General features: G+C 45.5%; 1 protein-coding gene across 10 annotated transcripts in view; it reads right to left on the bottom strand.

The window, feature by feature from the left end:
- Positions 1-16,381, bottom strand: part of LOC123990956 (CYFIP-related Rac1 interactor A) — a 29,154-nt gene extending 12,773 nt beyond the window's left edge. For 4 of the 10 annotated variants that reach the window (XR_006830734.1, XM_046292007.1, XM_046292012.1 and 1 more), the window contains exons 1-3: positions 16,243-16,373; positions 8,050-8,147; positions 698-752 (exon numbers count right to left, since the gene is read on the bottom strand). The gene's annotated coding sequence lies outside the window, so the exon portion shown is untranslated. Of the gene's footprint in view, positions 1-691; positions 753-8,049; positions 8,148-16,027; positions 16,110-16,242 lie in introns of those variants that run through there. The other 6 variants (XM_046292011.1, XM_046292009.1, XM_046292014.1 and 3 more) reach the window with 5 other exon arrangements.
- Positions 16,382-16,986: the final 605 nt, after the last annotated feature.

Here is a 16,986-nt window from a genome sequence, read left to right as displayed (position 1 = left end):
ACCAGGATAACACTTTGGTGCACATATTTCAAAACGGCAGTAAATTTATAACTAAACCCTCAAGGGTGGTTGCCCCAGACCAAGATCTAGTCCTACTCCTGGGTTGTGTTCAGTACGGAATGGGAGAAAACTATTTGCAACAGAAACGTGTCCAATAAGAACATACATTTTAGTTTAGCTTTCCTGATGGGAAAAACTTTTGCCAACGGTGTGCTCTGCTGAACATGACCCAAGTCTTATAACATTCCACTTCAAGTGGGTTTTCATGCAGGAGTACACCATCTGGGTCTGTGCAACCAATAGACAAACATCATTGGTGCAACCCCCTCAAACATGTTTCAGTGTACGTTACCAAATAGCTGTGAGAACATGGCCGCAGACTCAGAGAAAGTTACGTATATTACGTAACAAAGAAGCTAATCTCAGATGAAGTACCAAGTAATCATGAAAACCATAGGAACATTGTTACAGGGTTGTATCGCATCACTGAATGAGTCGTGTGGTGGTGTCAGGGCCCGTATAATGCGTTTCAGTGTTGGAGTGCTGATCCAGGATCAGTTTTGCCTTTTAAGTCAGAATTAATAAGATAATAAGGAAAGGGGGGGGCATGATCCTAGATCAGCAATCCTACTCTGACATGAACACATGCCCAGGGGTCAGGCGTAGCTAAACTGTGATAGAGATCGGTTACCTGTACCTTATCTGGCGGAGGACTTGGCTTCCCTTCTAGAGAATCCACTTATTCTTAGTTTCTGAAAAAAAACCCCACAAAAAACAGCTTATATTAACATCTCATTTTCGTGCACAATAGTACATTGAACATTAAAAGCAAGTACTGTCATTGAGTGTCAGATCAACAGCGAAGTGGAGACGTCTCGTTACGCATTGACTAGGTACGTGTGTGTGTACGCCCAAACAAACATTAGGTTTCCGTTGCTCAACCTCTCCTTCTCCTGGGTGAAACAGGACTAAATTACTCAAGTGAAAGCGGCGTTCTAAAATAACCACAGCAGGCGGACGAAGGCACGATGATTAAAACGCATCTCTCAGCGGTCCCAGGTTAACATTCTCCAAGCCCACTGAAGACCCGGACCGAGTCTGCAGGGAAGGAGCGCACACACACACACCAACTACAGTGACTGCCACAGACGACATGAGAGATGCCACAGCTTGGCCCCGTTGTAACGAGTCAAGATATGTAGGGCAAAACTACGTCACGTTCGGCATTTGTCCCACATACTGTATGGCTTAGTGGGCCTGTTAGAACTCCATCACTGTTGGTTCCCTACCAGATCCCCCACATCTAATACTGAGGAATTGGAATGGAAATTAGGCTGCAGGGCAGCGCAGATGAAATCTTTGTTAACAGAATGACGGCAAAAACAGGCCTAACTTTGCATCTGCACTGTTCAAGTAGATGTGGTTCTGTAAAATGTTCTGTAGAACTTAAAAGTAGTCCTTGTATGGTTTGTTTAACTTTACAAATCATTCGTTTTTGTTTGGCATACTTTTAAAGTGAAAATAATCAGTCTCAGCATCATTCTGTTACCGTGGTAATGGTATTAAATACAAATGTGCAAGAGTAGGTAAATGTGAAAGTACAACATGCTAACAAATCATTAAAACACCCATATAGGCCAACCTAAGTATCGGTCAAAAAACCTGGAAAGAAGCAACACTCAAGCACCCATTTTCTCCCAGCACTGTGTGCCAACATGTAGGCAGGGAGGGGAAAAGCAACAGGAGAAGCCTGAATACCGTACACAACCCAGCCAAGGTGTAGAGAGCGAAAGAGAGCTGGGTAACACGTGCCGAGCTGGTTTCACTGAGACGAGAGAAAGCACCAATCCCCATTTCTTGATTTGTCAACACACAGATGACAAAAGTGTGTGTTCGCAGCAGCTGCACAAACGGGACTAAAGTATACTCTCATTCAAATTGTCACATGCGCCAAAAAAAACAGGTAGACCTTACCTTGAAACTCTTACTTACAAGCACTTAACCAACAATGCAGTTCAATGAAAAGTTTAAAAAAATAGTGACTAAATAAACAAAATAACAATAACGAGGTTTCATACAGGTGGTTCTGGTACCGAGCCGATGTGCGGGGGTACAGGTTAATGTAAATGGATGGGGTCAATGTAAATAGTCCGGGTGCCAATTGTTATTAAATTGTTCAGCAGTCTTATGGCTTGAGGGTAGAAGCTGTTCAGAAACCTCTGGGACCTAGACTTGGTACTCCGGTACCGCTTGCCGTGCGGTAGCAAAGAGAAGAGTCTATAACTAGGGTGGCTGGAGTCTCTGGCAATGTTTTGGGCTTTCCTCTGACACCGCCTGGTATATACACGTCCTGGATGGCAGGAAGCTTGGCCCCAGTGATGTACTGGGACTTCGCGCTACCCTCTGTAGTGCCTTACGGTCAGATACCGAACAGTTGCCATACTAGGCGGTGATGCAACCGGTCAGGATGCTCTCGGTGGTGCAGCTGTAGAACTTTGAGGATCTGGGGACCCATGCCAAATCTTTTCAGTCTACTGAAGGGGAAAAGGTGTTGTGTCCTCTTCACGACTGTCTTGGAATGTTTGGACCATGATATTTAATTGGTGATTTGGACACCAAGGAACTTGATGCGCTCGACCCGCTCCACTACAGCCCCGTCAATGTTAACGAGGGCTTGTTAGGCCCTCCTTTTCTTATAGTTCACGATCAGCTCGTTGGTCTCGATCACATTGAGAGGTTTTGTTGTCATGGCACCACCTGGCCAGATCTTTGACCTCCTCCCTATAGGCTGTCTCATTGTTGTAGGTGATTAAGCTTACCACTCGTGTCATCAGCAAACTTAATGGTGGTGTTTAAGTCGTGCTTGGCCAAGCAGTTGTGGGTGAACAGGGAGTACAGGAGGGGACAAAGCACACACCCCTGAGGGGCCCCAGTGTTGAGGATCAGGGTGGCAGATGTGTTGTTGACTACCCTTACCACCTGGGGGTAGCCCGTCAGGAAGTCCAGGGTCCAGTTGCAGATGGAGGTGTTTAGTCCCAGGGTCCTTAGCTTAGTGATGAGCTTTGTGGGCACTATGGTGTTGAACTCTGAGCTGTAGTCAATGAACAGCACTCACATAGGTGTTCTTTTTTCCAGATTGGAAAGGGCAGTGAGGAGTGTGATTGAGATTGCGTCATCTGTGGATCTGTTGGGGCGGTACGTGAATTGGAGTGGGTCTAGGGTTTCCAGGATGATGATGTTGATGCAAGCCATGACCAGCCTTTCAAAGCAATTCATGGCTACCAACGCGAGTGCTACAGGGCGGTAGTCATTTAGGCAGGTTACCTTCGCTTTCTTGGGCATAGGGACTATGGTGGTCTGCTTGAAACATGTAGGTATTAGACTCGGTCAGGGAGAGGTTGAAAATATCAGCAAAGACACTTGCATGTTGCTACGACAGGTACGCGAACGCATACACACTACTCACTCTACTGGGTTTCCCTTAGACTCAGGCTTCAGTTCTTGCGACAGAGCATGACCTAAGGCCCACACTTATAGCTCCGCTTCAGGGCCTCTGGTCCTGATGACAGCCCCTTAGCCTCCTGCTCCGGTGGGTCACAGAAAACACACTCTGGAGTGGACGGAGAGACAGACCTGCTTCCTCTACCTCACTCCTCGTTGGTCAGAGCAAATAGTCCTCGCCCCCCACACCTCCATCCAACCTGGCTGGCTATGGAGCGAGGGAATAGATGGAGGGCTGGGCTGGTCCCATGGGGCCTGTTGTAGTGCTGTAGCAGAAGTCCTTATATGGATATAGCCGCAAGCAGGAGGATCCCTGTGGTTCAACGCACAAGTGGTCTTGTCCTCGACACGCTAGACACTCCATTACTCACCACATGCGATACACACACCTAGGCAGCCAACGAGCCATGTGTACAGCACAGACCACTCCATACACAAACATTTTACCGACGAAACAGACCCTCTTCCTCCCTCTCCCTTTTTCTCTCTCTTTCTGGAACGCTGGAAAGATTGTCTGCATTTCCCCTGAAAGAGACACAGCAGGTACTGGAATCAGGAAGAGAGACCCAGTCCCAAACGGCATCCTATTAACTATTTAGTGCACTCATTTTCACAAGGGCCCATAGCACTCTGGTTAAAAAGTAGTAGAGCACTAAAAATAAAATAGTGCCCTTTGGGATTGAGAGAAAATACAAGAAAATAAACATGTTTTTCAGCAGAGTGGAATTTTCCAGCCCGGTGACCCTACCACAGTAATAACAAACACCAGCGTTGTACCTAGATCAGAAGAGATAGGATGGTGTGCATCTCTAGCAGAGAGTGTGAAAGGCTTTGGACATTCAATGCTGAGGCTGAATCATGGCCAGTCTCTTGAACAGTGATGCAGTGTTGCTCCTTAGCATGATGAAGTTAGCCTGGGTGCCAGGCTGTTTCTGCTCTCTTGCCAACTCCTTATGGAATGGTCATGCTAACGACAATGGAGTAGACAAAAGTACAAACGGATCTGGGACCAGGCTATGACGAAGAGTCTACAGGAAAAGTCTGCTTACACACACACACACAGCTAATGAGCTTAACGCGTATGCTTAGGCTACATCACAATGGCTAACTACCTAGTGTAACTCGACAAAAGACTTTCCAGTGTGTATAGTGCTAATCGAATGCTGATTGATCAGTCAGACTAGTAGTAGTGTCATGGATAACGGGTGTTCCCTGCTGACCTCTAGGTCTCCTCTCCTGTCAGGAATTCTGGACAGCGTGATCCACCTCCGCACATGCACACTTTGCTGAGAGCCTGCGGCCTCCTGTCTAGGTACTAAACTGTTGCCATGGTTATTACGGGCCATTGGACGGGGTGGGGGGGTACAGGCAGATGACATTTCTGTAGCGGAAGCACGCGGAAGCACACACACACCAGCTTCCACTGACAGTGAACAAACCGGAATACTCAGTCAAGTCAGACATTATACTCAATTCTGATTCAACTGAAGGTGTTCTAAGCAGAGAGAGAACCCCTCTCATCTTGTTCTCATTCAGACCAGGGGGGACGAGTTCCCTTCAGCCATCACATAAAGCAGACAGATTTGAGGAACACCGTTCACAGACACTTTCAGTGACGTGCGAGAGTGAATGAGTGAGACAAAATTCTGAGTCAGAGAGAGAGAAAGAAAGAGCGAGAGACGTCGAGGCCTTGTAAGTAGGCTACTTAATCAAGTCAAAAGAACTCTTTGTATGGCATGAATTTATTATCAGGGCAAATGTGAAAATACGCAAATGTTGGCCATAGTCACGGCCTGGATAGTGTGTCAGTCAGGTCTTTTTTTATTTCAAATTTTACCCAGTCTCATCACTACAACTCCCATACGGGCTCGGGAGAGATGAAGGTTGCGTCCTCCGATACACAACCCAACCAAGCCGCACTGCTTCTTAATGCAGCGCGCATCCAACCCGGAAGCCAGCCGCACCAATGTGTCGGAGGAAACACTGCACCTGGCAACCTTGGTTAGCGTGCACTGCGCCCGGCCCGCCACAGGAGTCGCTGGTGCGCGATGAGACAAGGATATCCCTACCGGTCAACTCCTCCCTAACCCGGGCGACGCTAGGCCAATTGTGCGTCGCCCCACGGACCTCCCGGTCGCGGCCGGTTACGACAGAGCCTGGACGCGAACCCAGAGTCTCTGGTGGCACAGCTGGCACTGCAGTACAGCGCCCTTAACCACTGCGCCACCCGGGAGGCCACAGAAGGTCTGTTGTTGACGAGGTAACAGATCACAGAATTCACCTGGGAATCCATTATTCACTAGAATGTTCTCCATCTCTCCCCAGCAGGAGAGCGATAGACTATGCCCGGAATGGAGGTCACCCAAGGGGAGCCAATGGGAGTCTGGCAAAAACCCAGGTGGTGCTCTCCCCGTGCTGCCTCCCCAGGATTCCAAGATGTCAGTCTCTTTCCCTGTGTGTGTACAGTGTAGCAACAGCACTCGTCAGGTCTTGGCAAAGTGTTTTTCCTGTGGCGAGACATCTGCCTGAGCTTAGTGTGAGCAGCTCTTAACCGACAGACAGGCACACTCTCTCCAGGGTCAACCCAGGGTTAGTGATGGAGGTTCAATGGACTGGAAGATCAACAGCGTCCCACGAGTAAATGACTCCGCGTGTCAAAACACCAGGCCATCTAGCCATCTCAACTCTGCACGGCAACAGCATGGCAGTCTAGCCTGTCTCCTCTCTGTCCACTGAAGCAGTGCATATGATTTAGTTAAGAGCACATCCTTTTTCTTTAGGAATATGATCCTTTGATTAAACCATTGTTTTTAACCAGACATGTTGACAGAACACATTGAGCCATTCGGAAGCTGGGTCTTAGTAGGTGTAAGGGTCACTTCCTGTTCATTCCGGATAAGAAAAATCACCTTCATTCAATCATTCATTTCAATTGAATGAGCAAAACAGAGTTGACCAAAAACCAGCACTGAACCCAATGCCCCAACACTAATAGGCTTATTTCCACCAATCCCTTGCTTGAACTAGGGCAACCAAGATGTGTTGACGGGCAAAAAGGGTCAAAGTTCAGTGTTATCGTCACAATCAGTCTCATTTGAGACGTAGACTCCAGATCAAAGTCTGATTTCATATTAGCAATTCTTACCCGATAGCTGAAATACAATTTCCTTCATCTCTGTATTTTTTTTTTTTATCAGCCAATAAATATTAGGAGCAATTGCTATCAATTAGTTACATATCATCTATAGAGGTTTGTGTTAGCAAATTAGCCTAACTTAAGTTAATAATAAAATAAAATCTAGCCATCACATCATTTTGTCTATAACTATCATGTCAGCGGTTGTCCTACATTTTACAAGGTCATTACACCCTGCTATTGCGCTGTGCCTGAAGACAGTAGTCTAAACACAAATCAATACCAGAGAGAGCAAGAAACGCTGTTTTTTGTTCCTCCTCGGCACAAACCCAGCTAACTAGCTGAACTCGACCTGAAAGGCGTGGGAGAAAGTTCTCACCCAGGTGACTATTTCAAAATCAGCGTACTACTCGAGACAGACTGCTGCTGAGCTGAACACTGAGAAATAAAAGCGAGAGAAGGGAAGAGAAAAAAAAAACAATAAAGAGAAAGATTAATTTCCTGTCTGTCTCCATTGTCTGTACACACCACGCAACTCGGCATCTTAAGAAAAGCACTCATTCAACTGTCAGGTTTTGAACATCTAGCTTAGTCATACAGCCTACCAAACGCTAGTTACCATGCATTACCAGTTGATGAAGACCCTTTCAGGAATCCGACTCGTCAATAAGCGCAGGTTCAAAAACGTCAAACAAACCATCAGAGTAATGACGAGCTTTATGATGGCCTGAATCGGACGAACAGACTTGTCTTTATATTGTGTTTCGGGACAGCTGGAGAGAGACCACTGAACGGATGAAAGAGGAAGAGGTCAGGGGAGCACTACTCCTAAAACGACAGAACATGGTGAGCGTAATCTCCCCTGGCTGTATTCCACTGCTGTTATGAAACAACGGTATATTCCCCCAACTACTGACGAAATAGAAGTAACGCCAACAACAGATTTACAAGTCTGAATTTCAGCCTATTCAAACCAAGACTGCAAAACTTGCTGTAGGGCGCAGGCAGAGCACATCAAAATGACACTAGTTTGAAATTAACTTCTGTCCGGAGGAGGTTCGTAAAAGGCCTGGCAAGCACAAAGACTACTATTCAGTACCGTAGTACCAAATTTAAAGAGCATGTCTTTTGACAGCCACCAATTTGTCCCAAAACCTCCCCAATAACACAAACTTCACTTTTGGCTCAAGAATACAATTTTTTTTTTTTTAAACGACCCTCAAGCCAAATCCCTCAATTAGGGTAACATTTCGTGGCGTGATTGGTCATTTTATCTTCATAACGAGGAAAGAACCATAAAAGTCCTTCTGAATATGCATTTAGCAGACTACGTAAGGCTAACATCTGGCCTTGGTTTACATGTCTGTAACCTCAGAGGTGAATATTACACGAGGACAGCGACAAATACTCACTGTAGTACAGTAGTAGTGGAGCACTGTAGACAGGATGTTATTCGGCAGCAAGGCAGTGTGTTTTGTGCGACAATGCCGACATCCTCCATTACGGTATCCTTTGAAAAAAATAAAAAATGACAATAATGCTTTGGGACAAACGTCATACGACTTAGTGATTTAGGCTACCATATAAAATAATTTGTCACAGGCAAGCCAACAACCTAAAATGCATTAAGCTCAGGCTGAAGCATTTCAACTACAGCCTTAGCCCACAACTGCATGCTCCACTTGATCACAACCACCACGTGGCTGTGGCGCACTCATATCCATTCTTAAAGACCTTACACACATCACTGTTTGGACCAGCGAGAAAAACAGGCTTAAACTTCGGTTAGGAGAGCAGAGCTGTGCCTCGCTCGGGCTTGGAGCTCCAGTAATGGGTCAGGGAGACAAGCTCAGCTTCAGGGAGGCTGGGCAGAGGGCATGGGGGTTGGGTGTGGAGGGGAACCTGCCTACCCACCCACCATGGTTGCCTTGCTTCCTCTGGCCAACCGCCACATGGACAAGCCCTCCTCTGAAGGGCACTCAGCTGCTCACTCCCATTAGCACGGCTGGGCTAAAGGCCGGGGCTGAACTCAGACAAATGCACTGCAGCCCCCACATGTAGCTCAGTTGGTAGAGCATGGCGCTTGTAACGCCAGGGTAGTGGGTTCGATCCCCGGGACCACCCATACGTAGAATGTATGCACACATGACTAAGTCGCTTTGGATAAAAGCGTCTGCTAAATGGCATATATTATTATGTAGATTTGTAGTAAGAGGGAGGGAAATCATGACGTCTGACGAACACTGTACAGAGGTTAAGGGTCACGGCATCAAAGCGACATTATCAAGTTTAGACGTCGCCTCACTCGTGTGGCTTCTTGTTTACCAAGCGGTGTAGACCTTCAATTAAAGCAAACAGTGGAAAGAGCGAGAGACAGAGCTAAAGGGTTAAGGAGGAAACCGAGGTAAACAACAAGAGCTCTTTAATCAGTCAGCCCAGCCAGTCAGTCAGTCAGTCAGTGGCACTGAGAGACTGAGGGTTGCTGTGGTATTCAGAGCCAGAGAGGAGTGCCCTGCCCTGCCTGTCCTTACAAACAGTTCATTACCGTGTGGGACTCCAGGCGTAAAAAAATCCTCCTACGTCGACCTCTTCGGCCTGAATAGCACTTCTGTTCTGGTGGTTTCTGCAAGTCAAAAGCACTGAGATACAAAGGAGCCATTTCTCAATGTGTGTGTGTGTGTGTGTGTGTGTGTGTGTGTGTGTGTGTGTGTGTGTGTGTGTGTGTGTGTGTGTGTGTGTGTGTGTGTGTGTGTGTGTGTGTGTGTGTGTGTGTGTGTGTGTGTGTGTGTGTGTGTGTGTGTGTGTGTGTGTGTGTGTGTGTGTGTGAGAGAGAGAGATTCACTACAGGCCTTTTTCCTGGGGGTGGAGACTGCTATGGCTACGCTAAGCCCACCATGTAAGCACAGAAATGTTAGGCCTATTTGTCGTAACATTTCAAAATGGGTCGCTTTTATCCTAAGCAACTGCTATTCAGTAGATAACGTAAGAATCAAACCCACTCTGGCGTAACGAGCACTGGCTGAGCGATTAGAACCGTACACTGTATATGATTAGACAGTATAGTCTGAGGATAATAGCCATGATCGAGTGTTGTCTGAATGAGATATAGCCTAGGCCCGAAGCCAGAGGTCATTACTCCGGCCGGTCCGCTTAGGATTCAGTGACACGTGGTTGTGGAGGAGAGGTGTTGAACCTGCCCTTTTGGCTGTGAACCATATCAGGCTGTCAAACATATCTTAGCCACCCCACCTCGTTACTTCCTCCTCAAACATGGTCCAAATTCCTCACCGTCGCACTGCAGCTGCTGGCCAGCAGGTTGTCGTCGGCAACGCAGAGTTAAATAGCTTAGAAGGTATAGAACGAAAGACCGCCTATAAGGGAAGAGTGGTTTTCATATACGCCTCCTTGGGCTTCCAACCTCAACTCCACACCGTTTTACTAGGTTTGTTTATCTGTACTGTTTTGTCAAAACATATCAGGAAATTTGCAAACGAGGAAGATAGTTGAACAAATGAATGAATGTTGTCATGTTGTGATTTGTTCTTTTATAAAGTTAGTTTCAGGACTTCCTTCACACTACTGTCGAAGCATGCTCGCTCAACTTGATAAATTTCTGAATATTGCACTTGACACGTGGTCTTTTTTTGGCGCATTCGGTTATTACATACTACCCAGAGATGGGTGACTGCGCTTCTTTCTCGCCTGAACAATATTCCCAGTACTTTCACAGACTGTTACCATTACAAAAACAGCATAAATCTCCCTCCTGTTCGAGCAGCTGCTGTAATCAATGAGCACGCTGCGGAGCTGAGAACAGACAAGCAGCCACGCAGGGGCCACGGTTTACAGCCAAGATCAGATACCAGCTAGAGAACTCTGTAAAAGAGCGGTATGAAGGCGTAAGCTAGCAAGCTAACTCTCCAGGATTAGGCCTAGATCACTGACCAGTCTTTTCAAAATCTTAAGGCGACTAACGACCGAACTGTATGACATTATTTGTCCGATTTCATGGCTAACCGCCCCTCCTGAATAAACCAGGTTTTAGGGCCACCATTGACCGGTCGTCAACTAAACTACTAGGGACTCATGACTGAACAGTTCCTGTGTAGCCGTGTCATTTTTGGGCAGGTAACATGGGATGAAAGTCAATCACGTTAACGACTAGGGTAAGGAAACTGGTGTTTCCAAAGCATTAGGTGGCTTACAAAGAACTGTACTTACGGCAAAAAAATAAGCTATATGAAATATGCCTATGACAGACTGTTGAGGCATTTTCAACCAGAGATTGACAAATCGATAAAAATATAGGCCTATTTTTACCTACACTATGATTCATGCCTCCGCTCTGGTTTCAACATTGCTCGTGTTCATCTGATGGTCATTAGGCTATAGCCTAAACAAGGCAGAATTGTCTACGATGTCAATGTAGCGGACTAACAAATTAGGTTACAGCGTGTTTGACGTCATTTCAAATGGGCTACCAGTAGGAGAATTAGGCTTACTGTTCGTACATTTTTCAACATTTATAGGCCCATTTCCTTCTACACAACACACAAAGTGCTTTGAAAAGCAGGTCTTGGGTCACGTCAACGCCATTATCCCAGAAACCCACTCCAATTTGCATTCCGCCCCAACAGATCTACAGATGATGCAAATCTCTATTGCACTCCACACTGCCCTTACACACCTAGACAAAAGGAACACCTATGTGAGAATGCAATTTATTGACTACAGCTCAGCGTTCAACACCATAGTGCCCTCAAAACTCATCACTAAGCTAAGGACCCTGGGATTAAACACCTCTTTGCAACTGGACTTCCTGGCGGGCCGCCCCCAGGTGGTAAGGGTAGGCAACACAGCCGCCACACGGTCCCCTCCTGAACTCCCTGTTCACGCATGACTGCACGGCCAGGCACGACTCAAACACCATCATTAAGTTTGCCGATGACACAATAGCGGTAGGCCTGATCACCGATAACGACGAGACAGCCTATAGGGAGATGGTCAGAGACCTGACCGTGTGGTGCAAGGATAATAACAACTCCCTCAACGTGATCAAGACAAATGAGATGATTGTGGACTGTTACAAGCACACCAAGACAGTTGTGAAGAGGGCACGACAAAACCTATTCCCCCACAGGAGACTGAAAATATTTTGTATGGGTCCTCAGATCCTCAAAAAGGTTCTACAGCTGCACCATCGAGAGCACCCTGACGGGGTTTGCATCACCTCCTGGTACGGCAACTGCTTGGCATCTGACCGCAAGGCGATACAGAGTGTAGTGCGTACAGACAGCCAAGTGCGTACAGCCATGCTTCCTGCCATCCAGGACCTCTATACCAGGCAGTGTAAGAGGAAGGCCCTAAAAACTGTCAAAGCGCCAGCCACCCTAGACAGACTGTTCTCTCTGCTACCACACGGCAAGCGGTATCAAAACACCAAGTCTAGATCCAAGAGGCTTTTAAACAGCTTATACACGCCAAGCCAAAAGACTCCTGGATTTCTAATTAAGTGGCTACCCAGACTACTTGCACCCCCCCCCCCTTTTACACTACTGCTACTCTGTTATCATCTATGTATAGTCACTTTAATAACTCTACCTACATGTACATATTACCTCGACTAACCTGTGCCCCCACACATAGACTCTGTACCGGTACCCCCTGTATATAGCCTCGCTATTGTTGTTATTTTACTGATGCTCTATAATTATTTGTTACTTTGATTTTTACGTTTTTTTGGTATTTTTCTTAAAACTGCATTGTTGGTTAATTAAGGGCTTGTAAGTAAGCATTTCACTGTAAGGTCTACCTACACCTGTTGTATTCGGCGCATGTGACAAATCAAATTTGATTAGACTGCAACCTTGCGCTTAGATTTCAACACAAAGCTTTAGTCTCAGACTCTCCGGATATGAATGAGAAGTGAAACGTGAGCAGGACGTTTGTTTACTGCCAGAGTGCAGCCATATAACCAGGGCAATTCAGTTCAAACACATATTTCCCCCAGACAGACAGGTTGGGTGAAACAGGAACTCAAACTACCAGATGATCATTTGCAGAGCATTTCAGAGCGGCACGGGGCAGGCACGGCCATATACAAATAACTCCTTTCCTGTCTGGTGAAAAAAAAAAATACGCGGAAAAATGTAATCCTGGAAGCCCAATATTGAACAGAAACAAGACATCTGAAAAATGGCTACTATGGCAGTGTTTCCGCTGCAATTATTTAGCTGTGGCTCTGTGCCACGAGAAAATCAATGCCATGGCATTTTGTTTTCTGCTGAGGTGCCCTTTGAAGATGCTGGAACAGTCCACATTTGCTTTTTTCTCCGCAAACATAACGAGTAACAAATAGGGGAAAGAAACAACAGAAACGCCCCAGTAGAACAGTTTATCTGCGTGTTCTATGTGAGATAAATATTTCCCTCGAGGCACAGAATCGAATACAGCCAGCAAAAATAGGCTATTATTTAGTAGGCTAATCAAACTTACCGGCCGCACCGGTTTGCACTTTACATGGCCTGCGTATGGTTTAATGAACGAAAGCCTGAATTCATGTAATAATTAACCAAATAATTGAACACAAAATAGGCGATCTTCCAAACATGTGATTTCACTCACGCAGCACCTGTACGATGGTGTTGTAGCCTATTCCCTGATCATAACCTTTTCAGTTTATTTCTCCGGTTCTCCAAGTTACCCATTTATGCATGAGCTAGGCTCTCCAGGCAAAGTAAACTTAGCAATGTTTCGTATCATCACGTGGGGAGAGGGAACATAAATTGTGCATATTACACAGATCAGAGCATTGAACAATATAGCCCAGAGTCATAAAGATCAGATTTATACATGACTAAGATCACTTTACTGGTCATATGATGGTTCTGAGGTAGCCTAAAGGCTGGTTCAGAGATGAAGGGGTTAAGTCAGACAGCCAACCCATCTATGCCTATCCAGAGGCATCCCAATCTTATCATGGCTGAGTCTGAGCAATGAGGATCAGGTCTGTGCTGCTGCTGTCTGAATCCAGTCCATATGGCCCTTTAGCTGATTCAGCATGCTGCTGCACCCTGATGGGCCATGGTAAACTGCCTGATAATCTGCAGAGGGCATCTGAGAGGAGACCGGAGGGGGGGGGGGGGCATAACAGACGGCAGTCGCTAGTCTTCATTATAAGAGTGCTATATATAAGCTGGGCCTAATGGTGTATTATTGTGTCCCTGAGATGTTTACGTGAAACAATTCTCCATGCGTTGAAAGACCTGATCGTCTGACCCTTAGGCGCATGTCTTGAATAAAGCTCGGAGGAATTACTTGGTTAGCTAGGCCAATACCAAAATCAGATATTAGGCAATTGGAGGAAATCCGGTGGGATAATAAATGTTATGCCCCAAAATAAGATTAACGCAAAGCTTGATTTAGACTTCAACGAATGACTACCAAAGTTTTAAAAAGTAGGCTAGTTCTCTCTATAAAAAAAACGTGTTTTCAATAACGCCACACGATGAAGACTAAACATTCAAAGAAAATAACTATTCTGGCAAAGTTTAGGTTAAAACACAAAAAGCACATTCGTGCAAAATATAAAATCAGACCATGTCTAATGTATGTGTTTGCTACTGGTGATATGACACCGCAGGAGCAGTGCAAAACCACATTAAACAGCAACCCTCTGACAGGTTGTGAAAGTGGCAAGCACACGCATCCTGTGTTTCAGTCACAGTCAGGTGCACAAAACTGAGCCGAGGACATTTGTGGATTAACTATGATTTTACAGTCGCTTCTCTGCCAGCTGGAGGGAAAGTGGAGAATTTTGGGTGGGCAAACTATGCTGATATTTTATTTAACTAGGCAAGTCAGTTAAGAACAAATTCTTATTACAATGACAGCCTACCGGGGAACAGTGGGTTAACTACCTGGTTTCAGGGCCAGAACATATTTTTACTGTGTCAGCTCAGGGATTCGAACCAGCAACCTTTCGGTTACTGGCCCAACACTAACCACTAGGCTACCTGCCACCCATGCTTTGCCAAGAGCTAATAGTTTACTTCAAGTTCTTTCGCACTCAGTCCCTATTACATGTTTATATGATCCAACGAGTCACTCAACATGATATCTGGTGTCTATAAATCTCTGACAAAGTCCTCACAAAAACTGTACAATAATTGATTAGTCAAGGTTCAAGGATCCTCAACAGGGAAAAAAAGAACAATATCTTAAATTGCTCCAATTAGGTCACAGTAGGTACAGTATTGGCAGTATGACACGGTGGCAAAAACAAGGGTCAAGAGGAAGTTTAACCGACTTACACAGTTCAGTCATTTCCAGGTCAAATTATCCATATTCACAAGACCCATCTGCCGTAACAGTGACAGCGCTGACTGAGGAAATGCTGCAACAAGATACCTGGCGTTCCAACCAAAACTAAACGCACCGAGAGGCCCTGCTCCTAACTCAGCGTTGAGAAGTGCAGCTGTCGCTGTACGTCCAACAATCGGCAGCGTTTCACAATGGATCAGGCACAATAATAAATCAGGGAATCCTCTGGTGGTGAGGGAATAGCGCAGGCCGGTTTGGGCACACAGACAGAAACACAAAAATGCCAAATATTTGGGTGGTCCAGTCAGCTAGCTATGTTCCCATGTCTAACCAATGAAGGTCCATTTTCCTGCCTGCTGCTGACTTGTTTGTGTGCCTATGATGAATCTGTTGGAGCGGCTCTCTCTAATCTGCAATCACTTTCCCAGGAGCTAGCAGCAGAGTCATTAATTGGCAGTTAGTTGGTTGTCAAGTGAGAAACAGCTGTTGCGGTCTGATACTGGCAGCAGTGCCCTGAAGACAAAAATCACTAGACTCCATTGCCGGTTTGGCAGGTTGGCACATAGAGATCCTATTCCCAATTGTATGAGCTGGATGCCCTGAGCTAGGAAGTAATTTACAGTTTTGATGTTGCTTCTAGATATTCACCTGAATGCCTGAGACACTGGCTTGAGGCTAGTGATGTTGTAGTTATCAGTTAAAACAGCAATCTAGCTAACGTTGAAGTACGTGAAAAGATACTGTGCAATGCCCCCATGGCCATGCCCAACTGGACTACGGAGAGCTGTTAATATTCAGATTTGAAAAGGTCAAACTACCTCTTGATAAACTAGGATATTGTTACTTTAAAGTCGTGTAACAGTATGAACATGCAAGGCAGTAGCAGTTAGCAGCACACTTTAGCTAGCTAGTTGGCTCACTAGACTAGTAGCACTACTGTCAAGCTCATGACCAGAAAACAATTTCATTGCCGAAAAGAACTCCGTATTTGGAAGTTTTACTACGTCTTTAGAAATAATGATTTAGATACAAATAGGCAATTGTTAGCTAATGGATTTAGCTACCTACCTAATTCACCATGTATGCATTCGTATTTTGGCAAACACACGAGTAGGCTAGCTACGTTAGCAATCTCACTTCCTGCGGCGTTTTCTATCCATATGAACTCGCTTGGCACTAACTGATTCTGCGTCGCTAACGTCGGCTACACATTTCCGAGACAACCATTTATCTTAATTAGCCAAACAACGGCTCTTAAAAGTTGCTCGCTCAATTACACTTACCAGTGACTTGTTAAAATACTACTTTTGAATGGGAGATCCGATGTCTCTGCACCCCGATAGGCCACTTTCACCCCCTACTTTCAACCTTACAACAACGCTATTTTTTCCACGGACCCCTCCCTCCAACACCATTATAAAGCGTGTCTCTAAGCCCCGCCCATACCAAAATGTCATTGGTTGGTATATAGGCTCCGTCCGATATTGACCAATAAAACGGAAATTAGCTTACCTCTTTGGCCAATAGTGACGTCGAAAACGCACTGTGGTTGTGTCTCGCTCTATGGCTGAAAAATAATGAAATGAGACTGGAGATGCAGTAGATATGAATGAATCTTTTCTAATAAGTGTTAAAATCTAGACTTTGAATGTATCCATACGGCCTTGCTGTCTATGTGATGAAGGTACTCCTCACAAAGTGGCAAGATGTTGACCTATGCGAACTAAACTGTATTTTCAATATTAGTATCTGTTGTGTCCCCACTCCAGTTTTGAAATACAGCAATTTGCCATCAGTTGTCATAGACTATTCAGATACCTCAGGGTAAATTGGAATCCAATGTGTAGAGTAGTACGTTTTCCTTTGTGCAATGCCAGCTCAATCATCAAGGCTTTATAAAGATTGATTGATGTGCTCACAGCATTGACAACATTTCCACGGGGGGACATGTTTCCCCGATATTCAGAACAGGTCAATTCATCCCCCACAATCATTCATTTGAAATCAATACAAAAAAACAGGTCGGG

Source organism: Oncorhynchus gorbuscha, linkage group LG12, assembly GCF_021184085.1.
Source record: "Oncorhynchus gorbuscha isolate QuinsamMale2020 ecotype Even-year linkage group LG12, OgorEven_v1.0, whole genome shotgun sequence".
NCBI lineage: Eukaryota > Metazoa > Chordata > Actinopteri > Salmoniformes > Salmonidae > Oncorhynchus > Oncorhynchus gorbuscha.
The sequence above is the reverse complement of the archived record's forward strand: the minus strand, read 5'-3'. Positions and strand labels throughout refer to the sequence as shown.